Source organism: Sturnus vulgaris, chromosome 2 (genome assembly GCF_052056855.1).
Source record: "Sturnus vulgaris isolate bStuVul1 chromosome 2, bStuVul1.hap1, whole genome shotgun sequence".
In the NCBI taxonomy this organism is placed as follows: Eukaryota; Metazoa; Chordata; class Aves; order Passeriformes; family Sturnidae; genus Sturnus; species Sturnus vulgaris.
In genome coordinates, this window is record NC_142244.1 from 57,152,753 (window position 1) to 57,176,521 (window position 23,769).

At 37.3% G+C, this 23,769-nt stretch overlaps 1 long non-coding RNA gene across 14 annotated transcripts in view; it reads left to right on the plus strand.

The window, feature by feature from the left end:
• LOC106848733 (uncharacterized) overlaps window positions 1-10,516 on the plus strand; it is a 76,584-nt gene extending 66,068 nt beyond the window's left edge. For 3 of the 14 annotated variants that reach the window (XR_015801448.1, XR_015801451.1, XR_015801459.1), the window contains 2 exons: window positions 4,252-5,816; window positions 7,416-10,516. This is a non-coding gene — a long non-coding RNA (uncharacterized LOC106848733). Of the gene's footprint in view, window positions 1-4,251; window positions 5,817-7,400 lie in introns of all 14 variants that reach the window. The other 11 variants (XR_001402510.2, XR_015801454.1, XR_015801457.1 and 8 more) reach the window with 11 other exon arrangements.
• The last annotated feature ends 13,253 nt before the right edge of the window (window positions 10,517-23,769 follow it).

The following is a 23,769-nucleotide window of genomic DNA, read 5'->3' on the forward strand; positions in this document are numbered from 1 at the left end:
TGACCTTAAATCTTTGAAAGCAGACAAGCAGCAAATTTAGCCCTTTACAAGTGGGGTTTCGTTCTGAGCTATGGGCCTGATTTTTATCTTTAGGTATTATAGTCCCATACAATACTGAGATGTAACAAAATCTCAATTTTAAAATTTGTGGTTTGGCATAGTTTAAATTATTATATATAAGGCAATTAAAAAAATTATGTTTCTCTGTTATTGGCCTATGATTTGTAATTATTTACCAATTTGAGATAGACAGCAACTAGGAAGGCAGTCTGGCTAATACTGACCAATATATTTTTCCATTTCCTAGAAGTACTTTGGAAATTGGTCCTGTGCACAGACCACCAGGGTTTCTGCAAAAGTGACTGGAATATTCTGTTGAGGAAAAGAAATGCTTTGCTGTGTTTTCTATAGTTAGAAGATTTAAACAGCAATATTGGCATGGCTTTCTTTTATGAAAGGCTGTGCCAGCTTAGGGGAGCACAAAATTTTACATGAGGCCTGTGACTGTTACATGAGTGAGTCTTCTGAGAACTTCATAAAACTAATTTTTTTTTGTAAGAAAAACAGAAATTAATGAATATAATAGAGAACCAATAGTTGATAGATTTTAAAGGGTTTTTTTTTTATTCAATATATTTAAAAGGAGAACCTGTTTGCCTGTCTTAATAACTTTAACATTATGTAGCTGGTTTGTCACCAATGATTCTATATACTTCGGGTTTTGGAAATTTTAGCTATAGTAATAGGATAATCTTTTCTGAATATAATAGTGTAATAACCTACGTCTATGTTTATTGAAGAACTTGAAAATATTTATCTTATTTAATAATTTTTTTTAATCTGAAAAGGTGTTAGAAATTTTTTTTAATACTCATATAGAAACTGAAGATTATATTTTAATACAGATCTGGCTTTCTTTTTGATGTATCCACCATATTTAGTTTTAATATTTTTTGTGATAAAACTGGGGGGGGAAAGAACATTTTAATTACTACTGTAATGAAATATAACATCTTACTTTGTAGAACTTAGAAAATAGCTTCTTCGTTTTTCTTAATTTTGTGTGTGTTCTTTCAAGCAGAAAGAATGCTGGTACAGATTGAAAGTGTTCACACAGTTTTTCTTCCTGTGTGCTTGCCAAAGGTGCAGAAAAGTCAGATTTTTAAAAGTTGTGTGCAGGCTGTACCAGTGCAATCAAGAGGGATCTGGAAAGTTTTTCTGAAATGCAACTTCTACAAACTCTGCTAGAACTTGGAGCTTGATACACTTTACAAGTTCCCTGTAAAGTGTTTCATATAGCAATCTAGTTAATGCATCAGCTTCTGACAAAACACTTTTTAGAAGCTGGGAAAAGAGGTGGAAGGGGTCGGTCTTATCAGGTTTTTTTTTAAGCTACAGTTGTTTCTAAAGTACACTGATAATATACCAAACTATACATTGATACAATTTTTGTGTGCTATATCAGCTTCCCATAATTGTGCTTTTTTAGCTAACAAGCTATAAAATTTGACATACTGGACTTGTTCAAGTCAGAACTGACTACCTTTGGTTTGTTGCCTTTCACAGAAATCTACTGCATTCTGTTTGCTATTCATCACTCCAGCAGAAGCATCAAATTGCAAAGTCTTCACTTTGGTTTGTCTTCCTGAGTGCAGTTGGTGGGGGGGTGCACCTCATACAAATTAGTACATGAGTCTAGCTAGTACAAGCAGTAGTTGGAGTCTTGGATTAAGTAAAAACGGTGTAAAACAGAATTTGATGCTGAGAGTCCTTAACTGCACTTCTAAATTTCCAGGTATTTTTATACTTCTGAATTTCTCAATGGTTTTACTTCCTGGTTTTTATTTTTAGCTGGCTTTGTTATTTCATGTTTATCTTATGCAGTAGTTCTCCAGCTAGTCTAAATCTGTTTGTTCATGATCCTTGGAGAAATGGCTGGACACATGATATAGATTCTCCAAATTTAGTAGCAGTAAATTTCAGTAATCGGCAGTCATCTGCTTTACTTTAGTTATTAATACTTCACGTTGCAAAATATGTAATTCTCCCAGTCTTTTGCCATGGTTATATGGGGAGTATTGCTGGCATAATCAGGAAATAGTGAACACGCAAATTTTTTTTTTTTAGTCAAAGTTTGTGCTACCAAAACTAAAATAGTGCTAGTTATCTCTTCAAATATTAATCTTTTTGTTCAGAGAATTGTTTAAAGCATTATTTGTGATTTTCTTTTTTTACACAACTTTTTGATAGTCTTAGAAATATTCAGCTGCTTGCTAGAAGGTATGGGAGGATCTATTATAGATGGAGAGAGTGTATAAGCTTGGTCCTAGATTACTGTACCTCTTTGAGGTGAAGTGAGGCAAATTTATTGTGTTAGTTATTTAATTGTAAAAAACAACCCATGTGCAATGAAATTGCTAGTTTAGCGACAGATTCTTTAAAAATTATTTAATTCTTTAATTTTTAGAACTGCAGTCTTAAACAGTAATTTAAAATCTCACTGTTACTTTGGTAGAAGAGCAATCAGGGTATATAGTTTATTCTCCTAGTTAATTCACTCAACTTAATTAAGGTTACTTTCTGGTCAGAGGAAGAAGAATTGAGTTTGTAGGTTATGCCTGAACCAAATAATAATGGAATAGTAGCTGAAAATACACTGATGCCTTTAAAGTTAATGTTTTGATATATTTCAGTGGAGTCTCGTCTTCTTTTAAAAAATAAATGCATATCACTTTAAAGGCTGCTGACCTCACAAATTAGATGGAAAGATGGTTCATTAACAAAGAAACTAGAAGGCAGGAGTAAAATAATATATTTCTAAATCTTAGATGCAAGAATGAACAAGAGTTATAAATTTATGTTTGCAGTATAAATACTGCAGTGTTGAGTAAGCATATGACAAAAGTAAAATGAAACTATTGTTTTAACTTGGAGGGAGGGGTGTAAACAGTGTATGAGAAAGATACAGCTACATACACTTTTAGATTTTAAAATCTTAGAGAATGGAAGTGTTTCCTTGGTAGTGAACAGTGAGATTATCTCTAATTATTTTTCCCAGATTAATTCAATAAAACCTAAAAGTATTTTCCAGTGTTGAACTGCCATGGTGTTTATTCATATTTAGTGGTATGTTAGTGGCGCTGAACTGTGAGAGGAGAGCATGGCAAATTTGGCAAATTCACTAACAGTTGTCCAAAAAGCTGCACTGCAAAATGTCCTGTCTAACATAGAAGTAACTTACTCCATTAATGGAATGCACAGAGCAGGACACACTTGTCAAAGATGCCACACTTCATGCTGTGCCATCTCAGTGCAAACCCTGTCTCATTTCTGGTTAAACTAAGCTAACCTGGGAAAACTGAGATATGGACATGTAATTGCTGATGTCAGGGCTGTGGTGGACAAATGTAATGCATTTACAGTGTAGAACACTTAAGTCTTTCAGATTCACATTCAGTTTTCTAATTTTAATCTGAAATAAGATTGGGAAAGGGTCACAATAAACAGTGAAGCAATAGCCTTGCTTTCATATTGGATCTGTGTTTTGCATTAATGAGTAAGGAACAAAAGCAATGGAATATGGTTGTGAGCAATGGTGTATAACATTCTTGATAAGGAAGAGGTTTTGGCCAAGAAGTATCAAGAGAGTGCTTTTTTTGTATGACCAAAAGGCACAGGGTAAGTGTTTAATTTTGCATCATGTTCTTGGGTATTAGAGACAGCATACAGTGTTTAATACAAAGGCATTGGTGTAGTGTACTTCAAGTCACTGACCTATCAGATTGCAGGCCTAGTGGTAACTTTTTGGATATACAAGTTTCATACAAGTTTAAGGAGCTTATTAGTAGTTATAGTAGTATTTAAGGAGTTTATTAGTATGTATAGTAGCCAGAAATTGACCTGTAGCTGGTGTTCATAGGGTCAGAAAAGGCCGAGTTTAGCTTGGTATTGTCATAGACTCCTAAGTATAAACAATAAAAACCGAAAATGATATTTTATATTGGGCTTGGTCTTTGATAAATTAGCTAAGAAATACTGAAATCAAAGAAAGGCTCCTTCATTGCTTGGGAGCACTCCAATTGCTAAAACAAGCACAAATACATGTACACATACACACTCTCTTTTTTCCTTTCTCTTTTTTTTTTTTTAACAGTTCCAGTATTTTTTTTCAAAGACCATTCCTGACTTGTGTATATGAGCTGCTTCTGTGGAATTTCAGTTTTACATCTTCAGAATCCTTCTTGCTTTTAGGGACTTGGGAAATATAGTGGAGCTGCTTGCATACATGATTCCTAGCTTTTGTTGAGGTCTCCTTTGTTTGTCTGTTTCTCATCCACAGACTTAAGACACAAGGATGGAGGTAAGAGAAGCACTCTTAGCAACAACTATATTGACTTTATCACCAAAACATCATGGTACATAGCTTTGTACAGACACTCCTGAATTTCAGTAGATTCCTGGCTCAGTTATGAGCACGCTTATCTTAGACTTCCTCCTTTCATCCTTTTCCTGTTCCACAACCCCTTCTCTCAAATACACTGCCTTCAATTTTATGTGATAATTTGCTTATTCTCTTTGAAGATTATATCTATTTTAATAGCAGTGTAGAAAACATACAGTCACATTGTGTTGAATCTTGGATTGGTTGGTTTCTTTCAGGGCATTTTGTAGTAAAGTTTAAAAAAAACCTGGCAACAGATCACCTTCCAAAACCATTAAAACAAACAAACAAAAAAAAAAACCAACCAAACAAAAAAAACTCAAACAGCTCAGAATCCTGTAATTCATGCAGTCTTCATTTCATGGTGTGTATAGGTTAATTTCAGAGGGATTTAGTTATGCAACAGGAAAAAAAAACCTTCCATACTTAAGCTAGAATTTGAAATCAACCAGGCAATTGAAAGAATAGTATCAGTTAAACATATGGAGTTTCAAATGAAGAATTTGGCCTGAATGTAAGAATGAGAAATGCACTTCCAAAGGTATTAAATGTTGCAGCTGTCTTATTTAAGTAATTTTCTTTCAGGCTTTTAAGGTAAATCTAGAAGTTCAAAGCAGTATCTTTTTCTTGCTAGAGAACATTTTTCATACTCTTTTCCCAGAAAAATTGAAGTAAATCCTTTACTGCTGGCTAGTATTTTTGCTCACATCTATCTTTATATATAACTTTCCATATTACACATATATATGTATGTATGTGTGTATATATATATATACGGTGGAGATTTTGTCCTTTTCTTCCCTTGGTTTATGCCTAGCACAGTTTCTTCAGGGGAGAGACCAACTGTCAGAGCATACGTTCACAGTATAGTTTTATTTTGACTTTGCACTCCTGCTTTAATTCACCATGGTAAGTTGGGTAAGTCGTGCCTATTTAATTTAGTTTGCCTATTTTAGCTGATTTAAAAACAAACATAGGTAGTAAGAGGTGGGATGGGGATAAGTGTAAATATGGCTGTGAATGTATAAAATATACTGGAATTGGCTCTTTGATGCAGTTCCTAAAGTTAGCATTCCTACCTGGATAAACTGCATAAAACGTGTTGCTACTGTTACCTTGTAAATTTACACTAGCAATCTCACTTTAATTGGCACATTTTTGGCAATGGACTCTTCTAGCAGATACTGCCCTGCTGTATTACTGTAAGAACAAAAATAGGAAGGGAGAAAAGAAAAACTCCCCAATCTTTCCCCAACATGGCCTGCCAAATCTCTTTTTGTGCTTCCAGATAGCCCTGTTAATTTCCAGAAGTTGTCTGTCATGACCTGACTAGAAGGCATATTGCAATGGAGTGGCGTGCTTGGGTCTGTGCTGTGTAAGTAGCTTTTGTCCTAACAGTTTAGTATAAAAAAGTGTAATTCATGTTATCTAGGCAGCCTAGATATCTAGTGAAAGGGCTGCACACACTTAAATCTCTGGAATTCTTTAGTCTAAGAAAATGATACCTAGCAGGGATGTGAGCTTCACATCTCTTGCCTACTTCAAGTAAAGCAGCATGGTCATTTTAGGCTGTGGGCAGATGAACTCCTGCTCATAGTAACAGATAAGTTACTATTCTTGCTAACAGCTGTTGTGGGTTTTTAAATTTTTTTCCACTCAGAAATTAAGACTCTCTTGAGTCCATCTGCCCAAAAATTGCATTAAGAGTAAGCTGCAGATCTAACAAATGGCTTGAGGACTGATAGAATAGTTGACAGAAGCTTATTTTGAAATTAGATTCTTGCTCTCTTACATATGAACGTTGTTGGGGTTTTCTTTTCACATCTGAGTTTCTAGATGACAAAAGGTTAGATTAGAAAATAGCCCAGATTTTTTTGTTTTCTTTTGAAAGAAACATCTGCATAATCTTTAGCTCCTCTAATCAGACACACAGTTGTCCAGTTTGTGGTTCATGTCCCATTAAGGTGTTATGCACATAACACTAGAGCTTCACTGTAAATAAACAGTCAGCTTGGCAATGGACAGATGTTTTCTAAACATTTTGTAGTTCATTAATACAACTGATTTTACTAAATGGAAGCTAAAGTTCAATAAGAAAATTCTTCATTCAGCACTGAGAGGATGTTTCTGTTTCCTTGAAGCATGGTAGACACCTTGGCATAACGTAGCAGCACATAATGGTTTGTGGGTTTTGAAAAGGTGCAGGCCATATTGTGCTGCCTCAAAAATACAAGGATTTCATCACCCTGAAGAGACATACCACTTATGAATTAGTCAATCTTGTGATGCTGATGTCTGTCATACTTTAGCAGCACGTAAATATTGGTGTTAAGACTGTAAATATCTCCAGTATTAACTGTGCTGCTGAAGTAAGGCTAGTCACTTCTGCACGCGAGTCATGGAACAGGACATTGCATGTGTTTCCTATGCCTTTTTGTTGCTATAATTTATATTTTCTTTGTATATGAACACTTTCTTAGCTTTTTTTTTTATTTTCATTTATTCAGAAACTGTATTTAGAGCTTCATAGTATCTGATGGTAAATATAGAATAGATATAAATATAATTTTGCTTTGGTTTATGTGAAAACTGAACTTTTTAAAGGAGCCATCTCAAGCTACACCTGTCTAACAATGCTTTGGTAAGTGTGTTTGTTTATATATTTAAAAACTATAAAAATTATTACTTTAATTGTCAGCACGTTTCTTTATTAAAACTCTTAAAATTGTGTTCATTTTTACAACCTTTTCTAAATTAGTGGAACTGAGAAGTTTTTAGTCATGATTTTAGCAAAGAGAACTCATAAAAAAGAAGTGCCTTCCAATTTTTTAAACAAAACTTATTAACCACTTCATTTCTTAAACGACTGGGCTAGATACAGGTAACAGTTCTATGGTTAGAAGTTTAAACTGTATGTCTGACTGTGAATTTACTAATTTTTTTCTCATCTTCCACTAAGATTTTTCTCTTGCAGGAGAATCTTTCATTGAGATGATTGAAATTGCTGCAGTGAGAATGGAAATTACTTGGGCTCCTTTCCTTTTAAAAGCTGCATGCAAGAACTGTGTGGTGAGTCAAATGTAGACTAATGGTTATGTAAATGTCACTAATTTTAGATACAGATCTGAAAGTGTGTTTCCTTTTAAGAATTTATTTTCTTCACTATCATGACTCAGTATCACTTGCTAATCTAATTTTATTAGCCCTGTTGTATTTTACCATTTAAAATACACATACCTTATTCAAATAGGTGCTCACAGAGTCAAGTTAATATATCATATAGATGTTTTAAAAGGAGGAAAAAAAACTTACTTGCACTCAAGATTTATTTTTATTTTAGCCTTCACAGGCCTGCTGCTGGTGCAGTTGCACAGGTACAAACACGATGTAGACAAATATGAATCCAAGTTGTTACAATTCATAGTTTTGCATGATTTGACCATATTTCAGAAGTTCAGACTGGTTAAAATCACACTCTGTCTACTACTGCTATGGATTTGAACTGGCAAAATTATTAATGGCTAAAATTTCTGATTTAGTTCAGACCTGAGCAATTTTCAATGGCACAGCTATGCAGAATTAGATAGCCTACAACTTTTCATAAAGAACACATGTGTGCACATTTACCTACTACGTTTCTCTTAAGGTACATGACCAAAACGAGGTGGTCTGCTTAGAAAAAATTTCTTAGCTGGCTCAAAGTTGTATAGCTTTCTCATTGAGTTTCTTCAAATAGCACTATGTAACTGCTAAATATTAAAGACCTACACATACACTTCAGCCATTTGAAGACCTAGAAATGCTTGGAAAGACCTTTAAGGTCACTGATATTTTTTTCAGCATGCTCCAGACTGGTTCTTGCAGCAGGCCATCCATCCAGTTGCTCTTGTAGATCTAGTATTTTAATGTACCCAGGATTTTTCCCAGGGACTTCTATGAGTAGATGTGAATCTAAAGAGCTCATCAGAGACTTGAGTATACAACAAATAAGTCTATTTGCATGGCTTTGTCAAAGTCCAGTGGCCAAACTGTTCCTGACTACTTCATTGTGCTCGTGTTAGCCTTTGTGCAAAGAGTGAAACAGACTGTGCTTCCTTCTGGTTCACCATGCAAACTCCTATCACTGGCACAAGGGCAGGAAATAGCAGGGAGCAGGAAGAAGCAGAAGGGCAAAGGTTGGAGTGCCTTGTTTTGTGGCCCTAGCGGCTTAGAATAGTTCAGTGACATGGTGAAAACACAGTTTGAGCATTTGCAGAACCAGAGTTCAACTGAGGAACCAGTCTGGATTAAGAATACTACTTCAAGTGCTTATGAAGGCCCTACGCAAATGATTCAGTTCCTAAACCTTTGAAAAGAATGTTACATTTCTCACATGGTTCACAGGTGATTTAATGTTAGCGGTTATATTGTCCAGAGGTTTGCCTCTATGGGTGGTGCCGGAGACTATGGCTGGATAGAACTCGCTTTGTGTTGCAGCTCTGGGGTCCTAAGGACGGTGCCTGATGTAAGAAAGGAAGGCTCACTGTTTTCAGTTCAAGTGCTTATTTTCTGCTAGGCTTAGGAACTGTATGGGGAAAAGATACTTAGTACACATAAAAAAGCAAGAAAAGATGGGCCTGCTTGAAAATAAACCCAGACTAGTAGCTTTATATGAGTGAAGACAACTAGTGTTAGGAGCATGTCTAAAAATGTGATGTTAAAAGGTTGGCGTTGAGAACAGATACAGGAAGGACAGACTTGATTAACTGGAAAATCAGAAGGATTGAAATACACTGGGCAAAGATTTGGGGGTTTGTTTGTTTATTGCAATTGGAAGAAGCAGCAGCCTGATGAGGGTATATAGCTTGAGGCAAAGAGAATGAGTCAGGCTTAGGGAAAGGGGATTGTGCTCCTCACATGATTCCTAACATTCACTGGGGTGCTCTGCACTTCAGATCTAGAAGGGAATGCAGACTGTTAAGTAGTAGCTTTTGCTGTCATATAGGAAATCACGGTCAATTTCATCTCTGTCATCATATTCCACAGAGAAGAGGGCAAGCCTGTTAGTACCCTCAGCTACTTCATGGATTTTGGTCCTGAAAAGAAATCCCAAAGTAATAGTAGTTGAGGTTGTAAGGGAGATCCCTAATTCAAACATGGTAATTTCTTTAAGGCTATGTGCAGTCAATTTTGAATAGATTCAAGGATGGAGACTCTGCAGCCTGTCCTGTTCAGCTAGAATTTCATGCACTTAATTTCTTACTTGTTGCCTCTTTCCCTATCTCTGGACACAGCTGAGAAGAGCCTGGCTATGTCTTCTTTACTCTCCCGTACCCCCACCAGCAGGCATTTAGAACCATTGCTGAGATCACACAAACACAAGCCTTTTCTTCTCCAGGCTGGAGTCTCAGATCACTCAGCCTTTCTTCATGTGAAAGATTCTTCAGTTCTGTCATCGTTTCTGTGGAAGTAAATAAAATGCTTCCTCTAATAAGGGAAATTAGAATTCAAAGGAGGAAACATTTTTTTGAGGGCGGGGGGAAAGCACAAGCTAATAACTGTAAAAAGAACAAGAAGGTCACAAAATGAAACATTAAGAAGTTAGGTAACTCCAGCTCTAAGATTCTGCAATCTTCATTTGCCCCCTTGTGTCAGTATACTATGAAGCAATCTTCATGATCACACAGAATGTTTAATCTATTGATAGGTTCAGCCTGTTGGGGTGCTGGGCCAGGGAAGATGTTTGTGGACTGTGCAAGAAGAAACCTGATGTTGCTATAAGTGCTGCTAATAAGAAATTAGTAAAAAATTCTGTAGGCAGTGGAACAAATGGCTGCAAGTACAGGAAACCACGTATGTCTTCATGGTTATGCCAAGTAAGAATTCCTAAGAATTGGATGTGATGTTTATTTTTCTGCCTTTATTCTCATGTGATGCTGGACAGGTAACCAGGCCCTTAGTTCTGTAGTGTGTATATTGTGCTTTACTTTAGAGTTGTCTGATTTAAGACTCATGTCTGAAAGAAACATTGTGCTTCACATTGGTAGCTGAGCTTCTTAGAAGTTGTCATTTGAATTAAAATACTCTGTAAAGTTATGTCCGACAGTCTCCTGTCTTCTTAAAGGGAACTTCAAACTGTTGCATACTATGATAGTTTCTGTGCCTCCGTGTCACATTTATAATAGGGGTAATGGGCACATATATTGATGGCTGTTGGCTACTTTTGTTTAGTAGCTGTACTGCAGTAATGCATTTCCTCATGGAATTTTCTATGGCATTTATTAATTCTGATTTCGGAGGAAGAGGTGAGTACTATGCATCTTTTAAAGACTAGATCTGCAATCAACTTTCCTTGTTACCAGCTCAGAGTGGGAAACAGAGTTTCCATGCTGTTGGTTCATGATCTATTTCTGCAGTCCTGTGAACTCCAAAATACTCTGATTTGTGTCCTGTCTTGTCACCGATTCATTTTGCAAATATAATTCATTATTAAAGACTTGTGTGTGCCATTTTTTGCTTGTCATCTTTGTATGTTTCATCAACATTCTGCAAAATCTTCTATATGCTAAAGGTAATGTACATGTTTGAACTTCAGCATATTTGACAATAAATTTACCTGTGAAGATCTCTTTTCTGGAAAGGATGATCCAGTTAAATTGTAACAATTTCTTAATGTACAGTGGTAAGCACTGCATCTCTAAAAATGTAAAGTGACTTAAGTGACCTAAGTAAGTGATTTAAGTGTAAAGTGACCTAAATATTTAGGACTTCTACAGCCATTTTCTTCAAATTTCAAAGGCAATTTTCTTGGTACTGCCTATGGCACACTTTGCTAAAAGAGTGGTCTGTGCTAGAAATTTGGATAAAATAATCTGAAAGTGTTTCAGCTTTTCCCTTAGTCATGGTATCTTTTTAAGTGTTGGAGGAAGTGTCTTCTAATCAGGTAGTCACATTAGCAGTAATGGTTGAATTTGAAGTGTTTTGACTCCCTTTATCTTCATTGCAACCTACTGTCACAGAAGTTGCAACAAATGATAGAAATATGTCCAAAGGGGTGAGCTGCTATTGAACCAGTGTAACAGCAGCAGCAACTCTTCACGTAAAAAACAACATTTTAAATGTATTTGAAGTAAAATTTATGTCTGAGATATATGCAAATCTCCTTTCTAAGGTGGCGGTTGTATGTATCACAATAAAATATTCAACTATAAAGAGAAATAAGAAAAAAATGATAGGGAAAGGCAATGGCATGAGTGACATCGATTGTCTTTCTGTGAGGGGGATAATAATCATTGGAGCACTTCTTTTTCACTCTAAATGGTTTGTTAGAAGCTATTTAGTGGTTGTCAGGTGCAAGTCACTTTTTTCCACGTTTTATTCACTTATAATTGCTCTGTATTTGTCAATAAATAAAATTACTTGTATTGCTTCTGCCGCTTAATGTAAAATTTGAGCCATATGTTCAAAATTGTTCTGAAATTAACATATTAATTATAGCAGCATTTATCTAGTTTGTATCTTCAATCTAAAGTATACAGTGCATAGTAGTTAGAGGCTTAGTTTCTCTTGAGAGATAGGAATAATATATCTGGTGTTTTCTTCTGCTGTTTATAGCCATAGGAGTCAGACATGGATAGCAAGCTTCACATTTCCCAATGCTTCTGCAGGGCAAGTGTGTGGCTTTATTGCCCATAAAAGAACCTTCTGTCAGCAGCTTTTATGTTTCTAAGTGGTTTTAAAAGCAAAACATTTTGGAATCTCTCAACAAATACTCAAAAAACCCTTAAGTATTATAAAATTTGAAGTATATAAGGCATAAATTAGAGCATAGATAGTCTCAAATGTATAAATTGTTAATGTTTTATTGAAATAAAGGCAAAGGAAGAGCTTCGGGAGTTATATTTGACCAGCTACAATAGTCAACAATAATGTAAGACTGTGGTTCTACAGGCTTGTGATTCTTGAGCCAGACAAGTTTGGGAATGAGTCTTGTTGTTTCCTTCACTATTACCCCAGCACTCATATGTGTTTGATGGTTTCACTGAATGACTTTAGGTTCATTTTTGGTAAGCTCAGCCAGCTGAACGTTCTTGCTGTAAGCACTGAGAAAATACCCTTCACTCCCGAGACTGGCACTCCAGTTTTAAAGTCCATTTACATTGCTTAAATCACTGTAAGGAATATTCAGGACCTTATTCTTCCTTTCTTGGCACTACTACACTCATACTTTGATTTAGGGAACAGACAGGCAATATCAAAGGGTCTAAAAACATTTTGGTCTATTTTGTTTCTTGTACAAAAGATCAACATACGAAACCAGTACAAGAAAGCTCATATAGATATAGCTTCTTAGCATCTGGAAGCAGCTGTGATACGCCTCTTATTATCAAGGCAATGTGAAAGTCTCTCCCTTTTCCAACAAACAATATCTGTTTTCAGACACATCAATAAATAAAGCTATATTATCCATCTATACTAGAACTCTCAGATCAAAAATATGAGATTTTCAGTAGTGTGAGACAAAGATGGACAAGAACTCTAATGTTTTGGAAGTATGAAATCTGTTAAATGACTTGCTCTTCAACTAATTTTAGGAAGTGTGCATGAATGGTAGGTTGTACAGTCAGGAAAAGGATTTCACTATAGATTTGATAACATCGTGTAGCCAGACAGCCCCCTGTTGGTTGAATTGCTGTGGAGGTTCTGGAAAGGAATTGTGCTTGAATTCAGCTGTTCGTTGCATTCAGCAAGCAATTTTTTTCAATCCCATGTCTCAAATAGAGAAAGTGGGGGAAGAAGAAAAATGTGTGTGCTTGTAAAAATTACCTTTGAATCAAGTTTTATCTCTTATGTATAAGAAATTTTAATGCTTGGTTAAATAGAGTGCCTGCACACAGTTTCTTAATGCCTTTATAGAAATTTATTTTTAAATTGCTGTAGTAAAAATGTAGAGCAGTACTTTATCCTTGTGATAAAACTTAAGACTAGCATGTTTGAATATCACATTTACAGCCTGACTAAGGCAAAGAATTTAGATGAAGTTCTGTCAAGAATGCAGGGGTTTAAAACATTAAAGTTTGTAAGATGGCAGTGAACTAACCAGGTACAGCCTTATTTAATGACTAGGACTCTCTTGCAGGCACATCTACACAAGCTTCTGCTATTTAACAAGGTACCGTTTTACCAAGAGTCGTGGGTGATTTTTAATCATATTTGCTTTGCTTTAAGATTTTTTTGTATGTATTTTAAGTTGCTACCAATGTAACTAGCTGCATACTTCCAGTCTGTGTTTTCTCATATGTTGAGAAATGGAAGAAGTTCTTATTCAAAATGAAATTAATGTCTCATGCTGATAATTGCAGGACACTTATTAGGCGGTTTGGTTCTTTTCAAAGAGTTTGTAAAGAGAACCTAAAATCTCCCTTGTAATGGTCACTGTATATCTATGTAGTGATGGAATGCTGTAGGTACTGTATGAAATGTAGTATTGGGTGACACAAGGATTCCAGAAGGAACTCTGTCACAGTGGTACAGGATCTTCTGCTCTGAGATAAACAATATAGAAGTTATCTCTTTCTGCATCAGGTATGGCCAAGGTTATAACACCTCATCTTCATTTAAGGAATTGAATTTGTGGATGAAAATCCATAGCTGTAACAGTGCTAGACAAACTGATGTGACAATTAGTTTTCTACTACAGCACAGAAAACTAGCATGATGCCAAGAAAGCCAGACTGCTGTGGAGGACTTTTTCTCACTCTTAGAACACATTAAAAAAATTAGTGATCAGATGTCTTGGAACAGCTGGCAGAAACAAGAGGGTAAGGCTACATACTATTATTGAAAAGGGGGAATGGGAAAAATGGGGACAGAACAATGCTGGTCTAATACTGTCAACTTGCTAAAATCCCTCAGAAGAGTTTTAAGAAACTAGCTGAAACAATCTCAAGGTAAGGGGACTCTTCCATGAAACAGAAAACCTGGGTATTAGAAGCCTGAGATTGAAGTTCACATCTCCTGCTTCTGAAAAAATACCCAGTGGAAGTTGCCCACAGATGTTCCCCATCTTTCTTGTTAAATCAAGGATATGCGCAAAAAAGTCACATAACAATTTTGTTCAAAGGTTGTTGGCAGTGATAACTATTGCTGTTAGCAGATGAAAGAAAGCTGCAGGTAGGATTTCAAAGGGTAGTGGAATTTGCTTTTATTGGACTAACCGTGCAGTTCCTTGCATGTTCCATATTCTTTTCCTAAGATGTTTCCTGAAGTAATGGTAAAGCCAGCATACAATAAATATAAGTACCCATTAAAGCACATAAAGGAATACCTTATGTTTCCAGTAGATGAAAACTGAGATAATGAAGTATTTGTGAATTGCATCACAGTCCTCTATTATGCCAAAGTTCTGGGTTTTATTGCTGAAGAGAGCACCAGTAAAGGTGGCTTTAAACTGCTTTACGCTCCTACATTCTCTAAATCTGCTGAGGATGGAAAGCAGGGAGCAGCATTAAAGAATTTCAGGACTATTCAGCAACCAGCAAGGGAATTTACTTCTTCCCTCCTGCAATCTATCCTCAAACTGCTTTCTTTCTGTGTTTGAAGCAGCTTTTTGAGTCTTTGGGTTTCAGAGGTGTTTGGTTTGAGATTTTTTCACAGGAGAGTTTGCAATCTCCCTCATAAATTAGCAGCATAGGTAAGAGCCTGTTCTAGATTGAAGAAGATTCAAATCACTTATCCTGTTCAGAAAAATTTAAATATTCTTCCTCTTCTGAGGAGTGGTTACTGCATTCCTGAATTAGGATTGAACTTCAGGGCTTCCTCATGGTTCCTGGAGGATCTTTAATTTTTAGTTTAAGTAATTCTAGTCACTTAGAACATACAGATAACTTGCAGAGCAGTTATATTGTGATCCCATTATTTTATGCTTATTCAGGCATAAAGTAAGCCTGAGGAAAGCAACTACCTTTTGCTATGAATGTATCTCAGTTTCTTCTAGAATTGCGGGTTATTCTCTTTAGCTGTGAGCAATTGTCCAGAGCAGTGGACATTTTCAATCATAATTGACAGAATCCTAACTTCATCTCTAGGTTTTTTTTACGTTTACTGCAGGATTCTTTTAAAAACAGCACCTGGTCCTGGTGGTTTATAGTGTTCGAGTTTCCCAGGCTTTCATTAGGCTCTTCTTTAAAGACATAGAGGCCTGGAGAAACTACTATGAATCCCCATAAGACACATCCTTGAGATACGAATTTCTCTGTCACCCTTTATGTTTAAACCAAATAATTTATATTGAACTTTACCTGTGACCCTTTCTTTCATCTTCTTCTGGATATTACATAGAAAAAACGATAAAAATATCCTCCTGAATTCTAACATCTTTAAGAATACTTGTAATTCTTCTGTGTGTGTGTTGTGCATTGATACAGGGGCACTGCATGCAGCCATTGGTACCCATGAGTACCAGTAGAGCAGAACATTTTTCAGCAGCACCTGTGAAAGCAATAACTGCATTCCTTTGTGCAAGATTCAGATTACCAGTGGCTACAGAGAGCTTTTCATTAGCCAATGATAGTAATTTTATTTTTCAGTAATCTTCATTAGTTTTTTCTTACTTTACTTCCTTATTTGTTTATGTTAACACTTAAATAACTGTTAAGATGTGGTTTAGTTAAGAAACGATAGCATTTCTGGTTTGTTGGGTTTGGGTTTTTTTTGCTTTAGTTGGAGAAATTGCTTCAGCCTAGGACGAATTCCATGTCTGCGCATATCCCATGAATGAGCACGACCTCCCTAGCATTCAGACATTTACTGTGTAATGTAGTGGTGTCATTAAAGACTGTCTACATAAGATACACTTTGAGTTGATGAGCATCACATGAATCTTCTAAGAAGGCTGAGCAAGTGAAACATCTTGCCTCAAGATGTCACAAGTGATACAGGCACCTGGGCTCTGGTTCTAGTTTGCCTGAGCAGTAACACTTGAGAAAGACCAGAGCTCTTTTGCTTTTCTAACTTCTTGTCCTAGGCTGTCATCAAGTCTCCTAACATGGCTAGACCTTGATTAGATGGAGACAAGGAACAGAACATTTGCAAAACAGATCCTGATTTTATCCTACATAAATTCTTCTGGAGAAGTTAAGCACAGCTCAGACCTAGGAACACCAGGCACTCCAATGATACAGAGCTGGAATTTTCATGGCACAGTGGTTTACAGTTCTTAGATTCCTTGGAAGCTGTAATTCTAGAGAAACTATCAGTAACAATATGGTACCAAAATTAATTATAGCAAGGTTGAATCACTTTTGAATCCTTGAGCTTCTTCAGAGAAATCCAGCTCCTCAGTGTCAAATCAGGCTCAGAATCACCCCTCCATAAACTTCAGTGGATGTCTGGCCTTCAGTATTGATTCAAACATTCTCTACTCTGCTGGTACACAGAGAGAATTTTTCTGGCATCCTGTAGGTCTACAGTTCTATTGAGCTGGACATCCTACACCAGTAGAGTGGTAGGTGTGGTTCACACTAAGTCAGCTTATAGAGAGGTTATGTGAACTTCCTGTATTTTTCAGCATCCCACAGATTCAGAAGCATTAAGGTTGGAAAAGACCCCCAGGATCTCTAGTCCAACCATTAATCCAGCACCACCATGCTCACCACTAAGCCACATCCCTAAGTGCCACACCCACATGCCTTTTGAATTTTCTCAGGGATGATTTTCCCTGGGCAGCCTGTTCTGATGCCTAACCACCCTTTTCAGTGAAGAAAGTTTTCCTGCTATCCAGTCTAAACCTACATTAGCACAACTTGAGGACATTTCCTCTCATCTTGTCACTTGTTATCTGGGAGAAAAGACTGACACCCACCTTGCTACAGCATCCTTTTAGGTAATTGCAGAGCGCTTGTTTGTTCTTCCAGGTAACAAGCAATAGGATGAGAGGAAATAGCCTCAAACTGTACCAGGGAAGTTTACGTTGGACATTAAGAGGAATTTCTTCTCGGAGAGGGTGATTAGATATCGGAATGGGCTGCCCAGGGCAGTGGTAGAGTCATTATCCCTGGAGCTGTTTAAGAAAAGATTGGATGTGGCACTTGGTGTCATGGTCCAGTTGACAAGGCGTTCAGTTAGTCATAGGTTGGACTTGATCTCAGAGGTCTTTCCCAAGCTAATTGATTCTGTAAGAGTTACTTCCAATAACAGCAAATATTGACACCTAGAGCAAAAAGATGCTGAAGTTTTATCTCTGCTGCAGGAATAATTACCTTCTGAAAATGAGGGTCTCAGAGTATTATTACTTAATTTTGCAAGTGCTAATTTGAAATGGTAAGCATTGCCACACACATATAGAAAGGAATTTAGATATGGTGCAGTAGAGAGCCTTTATGGCAGTAGTGACATTTCCAGAGACAGACATCTTGATAAAAAGTATTTCTTTATGAGTTTTCTGAAGCACAAGGACCTATTCGATGCTTTGCATTTTCTTTATGTAGGGAGGGTTGTACACACTCTTCTTAGATTCCCAAGACATAAACACCAGTTGCCAAGTACAGGCATCACAAAACCATAGGCTTTCCAACCCTGCAGGCCTACAGGCCCTCCAGCAATGCAGCACAAGACTTAGAGAGGAAATAAAAAACTTCATTGTGTGTAGCAATTCACCTGCTTCTTTCATCTACATGGCAGTGGATGTCACGAGTGCAGGGCATCCAATGTTCTGGTGCCACCACACATGCACCAGAACATTTTGAATGTTTTAAAAGTTGTACCTCTTCCTTTCAAGCATTGAAATGGTTTTATAATGTGTTAAAGCCTACCAGCTGTCACAGAGATTTGTGTCTTCTATTTTAGTCACTCATTGACTCCTTTTGGTCACAAGGTATTTTATGAGAGCATGTTAGATCGTTAGTAACACTGCTTCTTTTCCTATGGAAAAGAGATCCCCTTTTTATCTCTTAAAAAGGGAAGGGGAAAGATGGTAGTGAGCCAATTCCAATTCCGGTATAGTATTCACTTTGGCTTTTCCAGATCTCAAGAAATGTAAATACATATAGCTGAAATATCAGATACAGAGAAATATTTTCAGCCAGTTTATCACTACCAAGTTAGAAAGCCCTGAGAGCTCTGAGCTTTCAAAACAATTATTTCCACACTGTTGCCCACTCTGCTTGAAGGAAGTGTGTGGTCTTTCTAGCAGGCATCATTGCCTCCAATATAAGACCTGCATGCTTGTCACTGCCTGTTTCAGAAGAACAAAACCTCACATATGCATGCATGTCCTGAATACTCTATAAGTGATCTAAGAACTGTCATTACATCCTTCACTCATAGCTTTGTCTTGGTCCTGAGGGTAGACAAAAAGTCAGCATAGATCCTTCCACAGAACAGAGATGATCCAAACCATAGCAGTCTGATGTTCCATTAGTCTTCTGTGACTTCACACAACATTCAGCTTTTCTATTAAATCTCAGAGCCTACTTCCGAAGCTCATTGAGAGCATGGATCATGGGTTAGAGGGTGGTGAGGCACTGGCACTGTGGAAACCCCATCCCTGGAATTGTTCAAGAGCAGGTTGAGCAGGGCTTGAAGCAATCTGGTGTAGTGGAAGGTGTCCATACCCATGGCAGAGGGGTTGGAACCAGACTGTCTTTTAAGGTTCCTTCCAACCCAAACCATTCTGTGATTCTAGGGGGCAGACTTTCAATAGCTTAGCACAAGACACTGTTACAGCACAGCTTATGAGGGCAAACTATAGCCAAAAGAGGAGTCGCTCAAGTGTTCCTGTGCCAGCTAGGGCATTTTCCAGCAGGGAGTCTCCAAAAGATCAATTTGGCAAAAAAGATGATCGTTTGCCCATCATTGTTCCATCCTTCACATGACCATATTTAAGGTATTCATATATTCTGGGAATCCACAGTTTACTGAGCCATCTTCAGAAGATAATGTTTTGAACAACTATAGGTAGCAAATTAATATTCTATGAATTAAGGATAGAATTGCGAATGGAGAGAACAAAAGATAAACCTGTCTGTTCCAGGAGATACTTCTCGAGTTTATAGAAAATTAGGAACTTACTGATAGGGTTAGTGCTCACCATAGTGCAACTGGCATTGAAACAAAGAGGACATACCCAGTAAGTATCTAGGAGGCTTATCACCCCAGCACTACCAAAACAGTGATGTTATTCTGATCTTCAAAGTTTATCTATTTGACCTCCAAAAGCTTAGCTTGTTTCCAGATGTGAGGTATCGACATGACTAATCCATCTGACATCTGGATCTTGCAATGTTGCACTTCACAGCACATATGCAGGAATTACCTCCTAAAGAGAATTTTTCTTCTTCAGGTATGCTAGCTATTATTGGAAGATATTCTATAGATGCCTTAGCCTAACACATTAGAAAAAAAAATAAAACATCAGTATAGTCTCATGAACATTTAAGTCTCCTGTCCATGTTATTCTGTGCCATTTCCGGGTTTGTATAGCAGCTATTACCCACTCATTTGTTCACCCCTGTGAGATCTGCTTTCTCTTGTCCAGTGGCATTGACATTTCTGGCAGTTCTGTCCTCTCTTCAATACAGTAAGTTGTGTCTCTTTGGTCCCACAAAGGCCATGACTCTTTCCAGCCTAATTTTATTCCTTTACTTCCTCTCCGTAATGGGAAAGAAGTGAGTTTGCTGCCTTCTGTGGATCTCTGCCTGCTCTTACCATGTAGCCCCTTCCTCTGTTCCACCAGGACCTGGCTGAGGAGGAGGCTGAAGACACAGTAAAAACAAAGATTAAAGGATGGAAGGATCAGCATGCCTTCTGTTTATTGTTGAATACAACATTGTAAATAAACCAGTATGTCAGCAATTATTTTATTAGTCAGTTTAGATATCACTGGGGAACAAAAACAAAAACCATAAACCAGCCTTGTCAGAAGGCCTTCAATGAAAGCTACAAACTGCCTTTGAAATTCAAAGAAAACTCAGTTCCTGACTCCAAAAGTACTAGTAAAACCCCAGACTTGATGTTTCCGATCTATTGCCTTTTTTTTTTCCAATGGAGAATCAGGATGGAACAATGTTGCAATGTTTAATTCCTCAGTTTCAGCAAGCACTCAGCTGACTGCTGTAACAGTAACTTGCTTAGAAAGCAAAGCCCTAAATTAATATTCTACAGCAGACTTGTACACATTACTGTTTCCAACCTTTAGGGCTACATTCATCATCCTTCTGACCAGAAAGAAGACACCAATTATTGAACCATTCCATTAGTATGAAAACAGAGTAGAAATGGAGGAAGGATTCTTGGAAAAATTTACACATCAGATCACACTTCAGGAGGTTATTTCACAAGAAACTACATGATAGTCTAAAAAGCTGACATGCTTTTTTAAATTATTTTTTTAATAGAAGTCAGATTTATTTGTATTTTATATGATGACTAGTGATTTACATCTCACCCACCCATTTGAGAATATTCAGGGCTCCAGGCATATCTCCAGCCAGAACCAGACTATTCAAATCATTGTTGGTCCATCCATTTACTAGTTATAACAAGATCTTCTGTGACTAATTATGGTCTAACTGCAGCAGGAAAGGCAGCTTCAAAGAATGGGAATCTTCAGACACACTAGCAGTTCCCTTGGTTCCCAAATTCGTTATTTATGTGGATTACATTGAGTTGACAGATTTAACTGGGCTGTTGAAGATATGGTCAAAGAAGCAGAGTCACTCCCTTCCCTTTTATTGTCTTCTGAAGACATAACAGTCATATGCATCTGTCACTAGAGAGAGGAAGTTCTCCATCACTGGACTTCATTTGGGATTTTATAGGCTGTTTCAGTAGCATTTGGGAATAGATCAATATAATATTTGGTAGGGAGTTGTATTTCTTCATGATGCACTGTAAATCTTTTATTGAAGATACTCCCACTGTTTATTGTTAGAAATCAATAAAAATAAACCTTGTAAAGTTAAAGCTTGGCAATGGTTCAGCACAAATCAGAGGGAAGGAGTAAAAGGCCAAGAGCCTCCCTCCCCTTCTTGGATAATTCCCAGCTTGTTTCTCAATGAATATTTAGTAACATTTTCCAGCAATCTAAGAACAAATTAAAAAAAAATTATTCAAAGTTATGAACGCTTCATTGTGAACTCAAGCAGGACTTTTGATCCACTCTGGTGGCTTTCTGGTACTGAATTAAGCTGTGGATCAAAACAAAATATCACCAGGTTGTGTTGGATGTACCTGAGACTTAGCCACGCAAGGGACTGACAAAAGCACATCAGCCTTGTTCGGGTCAGATTAAAGGAGTTATTTTTGAGTATTGTAAAGCTGGAAATCAAACAAAATAGATGTGAACTGGGAAGAGTTCACTGGGCAGAAAAGTTTCTCCAAAGTTAACAGAAGTTACAAACACTGGGCGTGATGTAGCTACTCCAGCATCATTGTTTTACCCTATGGCTATTACTTCTTCATATACAGCATTGTAGGGAAGATCTTCTACTACTTCCATGAAATTCAACTATGAAGGTAAATGAAAAATGGTTTGGAATTATTTAGTAAAGGGGAAAACTTCCCAGTACTATTGCCAATGCGAAGAGATTAGTCTTAGTCTAAACAGTATCTTAGTCTATTGTATAAATTTCTAGAGGTTTATTTAAGCATCTATTCTTAATCCTTTATACAATCACATGAGTGCTGACTGCAGAACCTATAAGAATGCAGTGATTGCACTTCCCAAAGAAACAAAAACCCTCATGAACTATCATTGAAATCAATAGCCAAAGAACAAGAAGGTATTTCAAAACAGACTGTCCTTCCTGGTCAGCAGAATACTGAACAATTCAAGTGGTAAATAAATGATATGTCCCTGAAAGGAATAAGATCAAGAGAAACTTCCCAGTGTGTGTAGAAGCAGGCAAAAGTTACTTAAAAGCACAAAAAATGTCACAAATCACTAGAAAAGGAAGTCAACATGGTGCAAGAACAGGGGGATGGAAAAAGTGTGTGGTACTTCTATCTTGTTGGGACATCCAACTGGCACCACAAGATTGTACCAGCAAAGTCCTTGACAGTCTTGAATAGAGAAACACAGGATGAAACCCAACTGTAAAGGAGGGGAAAGTGATTAAAATGAGAAAGTGTAAAGCAAATGAGGCATTTTTTCTGAATTATCTGCCTTTTGCAAGTCCTGCAAACTATAACCTCATTTTGGATGATCTCCTTCTGCCATGTAAACTGAGTCCCATGAGTGGGACAGGATGATGGTACTGCCTCACCATTCAGTTTCTCTTTCCCCTAGGGCTCTGTCTGCTTGCCTATTACAAAGCCACAGAGAGCTCACTGTGAGTGAGTGAGTGAGTGAGTGAGTGAGTGAGTGAGTGAGTGAGTGAGTGAGTGAGTGAGTGAGTGAGTGAGTGAGCTGCCCCAGCACTGTGGCAGTCCCTTTCTAGCATCACACAGTGGAACAGTTTGCACATTTCTGCTGAATCCAGTGAAGAATAAAAAGGCAAATACAGCAGTGAAGTTTACTGAAATCAGCAAATTTTGCATCTTCACAGGAAAAATAGGAATTCTCTTGAAAAAGGTGGCAATGACTTGAATAAATGGATTATGTCAGGGATAACAAATTACTTTATTGGAAAATAAAAGTCTAAATATCTCAAAAACCAATCCCTATTTAATCAAGAATAGAGCTAGATGTGAGAAATCAGAGTTTTTGGTTCTGTCATATATCAAAGCACAACCAAGTCACCTACAACACACTGCTAGCCCAGCAGAGATCGTGTTGTGAGATACCAGAGTTGAATTGCCTGCCAAGGTTTGGGTGGAAGTACTTACTTTAGCACATAATCTGGTTTTGACAAAGCAGCTTTTAAAATCACTCAGACTCATAGTTCCTATCAGCCAAATTCACTTGTACAGCTGTTCCCTTCTGTGTGAACTACTCTGCTGAGCACACACCACACAGCCTGCTCTCTGCTGCATCCTTGCTTTTTTGGGGCTTCAGAAGGGAAGATGCAGTGAAAACACTGGCCACTACTTCTAAATTCCTGCCTTGGTGCCTGCAGGTTACTCTGCATACCACTTCAAAGAGGGCACAGAAAAATTGCCATCCTGGCTCAGCAACACTTTACAGTTGTATAAATAACCTCGCAAAGTAGAGGCCAGCTGAAGATCCTCCTAGTAAATCAGCGCTATTTTTATATTAATTCATCTGCAAATGAACATAATTTCACCTGTTCCTCCATAATTACTGCTATTTAGTTGTAGCTTGGAGCTACACAACACCTGTAGCTCTACCATCACTGCTTCCTTTTTCTGTATAAAGAAATCCAGTATGGTGCTTTCCTTGAAGAACCAGC